Source organism: Hylobates moloch, unplaced genomic scaffold, assembly GCF_009828535.3.
Source record: "Hylobates moloch isolate HMO894 unplaced genomic scaffold, HMol_V3 SCAFFOLD_6, whole genome shotgun sequence".
NCBI lineage: Eukaryota > Metazoa > Chordata > Mammalia > Primates > Hylobatidae > Hylobates > Hylobates moloch.
The window spans coordinates 88784332-88790331 of record NW_026652281.1 but is presented as its reverse complement, the minus strand read 5'-3'; the positions used below and the strand labels follow the sequence as shown (position 1 = coordinate 88790331).

At 49.1% G+C, this 6000-nt stretch overlaps 1 protein-coding gene across 11 annotated transcripts in view; it reads right to left on the bottom strand.

Annotated features, from left to right (window-relative positions):
* CHD9 (chromodomain helicase DNA binding protein 9) overlaps positions 1-6000 on the bottom strand; it is a 282887-nt gene that overhangs the window by 206493 nt on the left and 70394 nt on the right. Inside the window, exon 1 of one of the 11 annotated variants that reach the window (XM_032157330.2) lies at positions 257-305. The exons of 9 other annotated variants lie outside the window; for them this stretch is intronic. The gene's annotated coding sequence lies outside the window, so the exon portion shown is untranslated. Of the gene's footprint in view, positions 1-9; positions 124-256; positions 306-6000 lie in introns of those variants that run through there. One more of the 11 variants, XM_032157332.2, reaches the window with a different exon arrangement.

Here is a 6000-nt window from a genome sequence, read left to right as displayed (position 1 = left end):
CGTACTCACCGCCGCTCGCTGACTCTCGCGCTTCGCCATAACTGAGGCGCCCCCGCCGCCCCCCGCCTCGACTGAGACTGACACTCGCGGCTGGCCGGGCGGGGGCGGCCTCAGGCGACCACCCGTCTGACACGACCCGCCCCCGCATCTCCCCACCAGTTGAGCAGCGGCCGCTGCCCCGCGGTGCCCCCGGGCTTCCTCCCCACGCCCGAGGCAGTGGGTGGCAGCGGCGGGCGGCGGCGGCGGCGGCACTTACCGGCTGCGCGGCCAGGCCCCCCTGTCAGCGCGGGGCAGGGAGGGAGTGGAGGGAGGAGCGAAGGGGCACCGCCTCCCCCGCGGCACCACGCACCCGCCTGATTGGCCCAGTTCACTCCCCCAGCGCGACCCCACCAGCCCCTGCGAGCGGCACTCCGGCAGCACCGGCGCGCTATTTGCATATTTGTGCCCGCGCCGCTGATTGGCCCGGGCGCGGAGGGGCGGCCGTGACCGCCGCCGCTCCTGCAGCGGCTTCAGCCGCGTCGGGCTGTCTGAGAGAGAGCATCCCCCTCGCCGCTCCCCTTCCCTCCCGGCGTGGCCCGACCCAGGGCGGAGGGCGGTGAGAGGCGGGGTCGTTGCTCCGCTCCAACATGGCCCCGCCGCGCCGCCGACCCAATCGCTGGCGCGGTTACTCCCGGAGCCCTGGGCGGCCTCGGGGCGGGGAAGGCTTGGGGCCGGGCGCCCTCTGGCCGGAGCGCGGGGCAGTGCAGTGGCCCCGGCTCCCCCGGCCGCCCAGCCGCGGCCGCCACGTCAGGCCGCGCCCTCACGGCGGCCTCTCCGCTCGCACCGCCCGCCCCGCGGCCCCGCCGCCACGTCAGGCCCCGGCAGGGCACGCCCCAGCCGCGAGCTGACCAGTGGCGGGGTCGGCGCCGAGGTCACTTACACGCAGGGCATCTCTCGGGCAGCTCGGGTCCGCCGAGGAAGGGCGAGAGTTTCCAAAGACGTCCTTCTTAAGGAGCCGTGGATTTAGTCCCACGTTCTCCTTTCGCGCGGAGACCCGGGTGTCACGCGCCCGTGCTGTAGAATCGGGAGCACGGAGCGTGCCGCGATGATGCAGCGATTGAGCCCAGGTGCCAGCACCTGCAGTAGCCGGCGCCCGCCGCGGAGACCCAGCCCCACGCCTGGAGCCAGGGGAGAGCGCGCACCTAGGCTGCGGTTGCAACCCAATCTTCCCGAGGCTCAGGCTCCCGTTCTCCATTGCACAGTTACGAAGGGAGAGAAAAATAAACGCAAGAATTTAAGAGAGAGAGAGCGCGGTGGGGGAGGGTGATACTGGTTTAGGAGCAGGGGGAGTACTGGAAAACCTGGGTTCCCTCTCGATCCATCACGAATTAACTGAGTGACCTACATCAAATCCTAGCGTGTCCTAGGGCCTTGGTTTTGCCTTCTGTAAAAGGAAGAGGCTACACAAGTTGTCCAAAAGTCCTCCAGCTCTTAAAATTCTAAGGGTCTCCTCCTTTCAGGTCCTTAGCTGGCTTTCTACCGAATTAAAAATTTAAAATCCATATGAAAACATGAGCTAGACAAAAGAATTAAATGTTTGAACTTCGGTCGGCCTACTTTATGTTTGTTCAAAACTGTTGGCCATTTCAGATCCAGTGCAGGTGATACATCACGTTCACAGTTGACAGAAATCTCTTGAATTTCAGCCTCCGCTAAGGAGCGTTACTGCGCTTATTTATGCCTAGCCAGAATGGAATGGCTGCGGTATACACAGTGGTATTTGCCAAGTAATGTCATTCTTTATATTCCCCATGAAGGCCCTCCAGAGTGGATCAGCATAACTCTATTTAGCTGAGATACTGACAGGGCTGGGAGGAAACCCTGCTGAAAGGGCGGTTACAGTTCCAGCCTTGATTCCCTTAAGGGTACTTTTAACAACCACATATTAGACTAAGAATGCACAGAAAGAGTTTATCTCTGGGGCCCCCCACACTACTTATTTGAATAGTGCTTTAGTTTGCAAATTCAACTTGTTGAGTCAAATTTAAGGCCAGTAACATCTCATCTATCTGACATCACAGCAGAATGACATCCCACTTAAATGAAAAACTTAAGCGGCCTCCCCATCATCTGATAGAAAACGTTCATGTTTTCTTGAATGCAGCCCTCTGAAAATTACTTAGGCTTGGTCATTAAAGAACAGTGCTATAATTATCAACATTATTGTATGCCATTATAATGAGTGAATGTTCTCGAAAATATGCAAAATTTGTCCCTATAATAAATGGCCTCTGGGATGCTGGTTTTTGTGTTTTTGTTTTGTTTTGACTTCTGTTTTTGCTATCTCCTTCCTCACTACTGGGCTGACACTTCACTATTCTTCTACCTAACAACATTCTTTCCTACTTTTTTGATGCTTCTATGCCATTATGAACTTAGACATCGATAAACTTTTATTAGCTTAGACTCTCAGGTTTTGTGGAAAGATTTTCTGTGGGGTTCTCCTGTGTTAAGTACATAAGTTCTTGTGACATTTATTTTCACTGATCAGTGAATGGTTTTCACTTCTGTCTTAAATTTTGGAGGTATTCTCAGTAACTGTGGTTTCTGAATATGGAGACTCTGGAAAAATGTTGCAGAGGATGGCTCTGAATCTGAGAATTTAGGGGTCAAATTGGTAAATATTACATTTTGCAATTGAAGTTAGCAAGAATCAATGTCACGAACAACATCAAAATCTAGCAGCACTGGCCTACCATTTCCACCAGGCAATGGGCTGTCTAAAGCCAAGCGGTGGCCACACTCTCTAGGTCCCTCAATCCCACTCCAGAATAAGAATGTCTCCATTCCGGGCCAGGCGCGGTGGCTCACGCCTGTAATCCCAGCACTTTGGTAGGCCGAGGTGGGCAGATCACCTGAGGTCAGGAGTTGGAAAACACCAGCTTGACCAACATGGAGAAACCCCATCTCTACTAAAAATACAAAATTAGCTGGGCTTGGTCGCGCATGCCTGTAATCCCAGCTACTCGGGAGGCTGAGGCAGGAGAATCGCTTGAATCCAGGAGGCAGCGGTTGCGTTGAGCCGAGATGGCGCCATTGCACTCCACCATGGATGACAGAACGAGACTCCGTCTCAAAAGAAAAAAAAAAAAAAAAAAAAGAATGTCTCCATTCCTACCCAATGTCTTTCCAATTAAAGAGGCCCTGTTATCTGGACACAGGGATTTGGGTATCGAGAAAGCCTGTGCTATGACAGAGTGGCTCTCCACACCTTGAAAGAAACATCCTACAATAGATCCATTTACCGAAATTTAGTCCCAAGCAATGTGTTAAAGGTTTATATTTTGTTATTTCATTTTATCTTCACAACCACTCTATGAGAAAGGGCTTTTTTTTTTTTTTTTTGACAGAGTCTCACTCTGTCGGCCAGGCTGGAGTGCAGTGGCATGATCTCAGCTCACTGCAATCTCCACCTCCCAGGTTCAAGCGCTTCTCCTGCCTCAGCCTCCCGAGCAGCTGGGATTACAGGCCTGCACCACTACACCCAGCTAATTTTTGTATTTTTAGCAGAGATGGGGTTTCACCATGTTGGCCAGGCTGGTCTTGAACTCCTGACCTCAAATGATCCACCCACCTCAGCCTCTCAAAGTGCTGGGATTACAGGTGTGAGCCACTGTGCCCGTTGAGAAAGGGATTTCCTCTCCCCCGCCCCCCGCCATTTTACAGATAGTCTAAAATCTTGCCCTGGTTACACAGCCATTGAGTGACAGAAACAATATTCAAACTTAGAACTGTCTGACCCCAAAAGCTATAACTTGTAAATATTATACTATATTCTTCCCCTCATCCTGAGTTTCCAATTCCATGTTTATCAGGCATGTTTATTTTAGTAACTAATTTGGCATCTTGGAATGGAAAATTCCCTGTATAAGCATTTTGGTTTAGGTCACCAAAAGAATATCTGACAATGTAAATTTGTGGACTTTTCCTGCAAGTTTGAGGAATATGAATCAATGCTTTAATACCTGTTCACTTCTGGAGAAAACTTATACAATCAAGATCCTGAAACTAGCTGGATGTGGTGGCTCACACCTGTAATCCCAGCACTTTGGGAGGCCAAGGCAGGTGGACTGCTTGAACCCAGGAGCTTGAGACCAGCCTGGGCAATATGGTAAAACCTTATCTCTGCAAAACAATAGAAAGAGAAAAATTAGCTGGGCATGGTGGCATGTTCCTGTAGTCCCAGCTACTAGGGAGGCTGAGTTGGGAGGATCACTTGAGCCCAGGAGGTTGAGGTTGCAGTGGGCTGTGATCACGCCACTGCACTCCAGCCTGGGTGAAAAAGTGAGACCTGGCTGGGTGCGTTGGCTCACACCTGTAATCCCAGCACTTTGGGAGGCCAAAGTGGGTGGATCACCTGAGGTCAGGAGTTCGAGACCAGCCTGACCAATATGGGGAAACCCCGTCTCTACTAAAAATACAAAAATTAGCTGGGTGTGGTGGCATGTGCCTGTAATCCTAGCTACTCGGGAGGCTGAGGCAAGAGAATTGCTTGAACCCGGGAGGCGGAGGTTGCAGTGAGCCAAGATCGTGCCACTGCATTCCAGCCTGGGTGACAGAGTGAGACTCCATCAGAGAATGAAAAGGAAAGAAAGAATGAACGAACGAACAAAAGGAAGGAAGGAAGGAAAAGAAAGAAAGAAAGAAGAAGAAAGAAAGAAAGAAAAGAGAAAGAAACCCTATCTCAAAAAAAAAAAAAAAAAAATCCTGAAACTGCAAAACTAAGGTTTGGATCCTACGTCAGTAAGACCTGCAAAAGTGATATCCACAGAATAGTCAAAAGAGGAAAGTTGGAGAACTCACACTTCCTGATTTGAAAACTTAATACAAAGGTATAATAATCAAGACAGTGTGGAACTGGCATAAGGATAGGCATACAGATTAATGGAATAAACTATAGAATCCAGAAATAAACTCTTACATTTATGGTCAATTGGTTTTCAACAAGAATGCCAAGACATTTAGATTGGGAAAGAGTAGTCCTTTAAACCAGTGGTGGGACTGCTGGATACACACATACTAGAGAATGAAGTTGGACCACTACCTCACACCACACAAAACAATAAACCAAAAGGAACCACACACCTAAATGTAAGAGGTAAAGCTATAAAACTCTAAGAGGAAAAATAGAAGTAAATCTTCAGGATCTTGGATTAGGCAATAATTTCCTACATATGACACCAAAAGCATAACTGACAAAAGAAAATATAAACTAGACTTCATTATAATTAAAAACTTTCATACAAGAAACCACAAAAAGTAGATTAAACTTCATCAAAATAGAAAACGTTTTCAGGTCAAAGGACACCATTAAGAAAGTGCAAAGAAAGACAAAACAGAATGAGAGAAAATATTTGCAAATAAAATACAGATGCTCCTCAACTTACAATGAAGTTTTGTCCTGATAAACTCATGGTAAGTTGAAAATACTGTTAAGTTGAAAATGCAGCTAATACACTTAACCTACTGAACATCATAGCTTAGTCTAGCCTACCTTAAATGTGCTCAGAACACTGACTTTAGCCTACAGTTGGGCAAAATCATCTGGCAACGCAGCCCACCATACAGTATAGGTTGTTTGTCTTTGTGATCATGTGGCTGACTGAAAGCTAAGCCATCATGAGAGATTATCTACTATATATCGCTAGCCTGGGAAAAGATAAAAATTCAAAATTTAAAGTACAATTTCTACTGAATGTGTATCACCTCAGCACCACTGCAACATGAAAAAATCATAAGTCAGCTGGGCGGAGTGGCTCACGCCTGTAATCCTAGCACTTTGGGAGGCCAAAGCAGGTGGATCACCTGAGGTCAGGAGTTCGAGACCAGCCTGGCCAACCCCATCACTACTAAAAATACAAAAAATAGCCAGGCGTGTTGGCACGTGCCTATAATCCCAGCTACTCGGGAGGCTGAGGCAGGGGAATTGCTTGAACCCGGGAGGTGGAGGTTGCAGTGAGC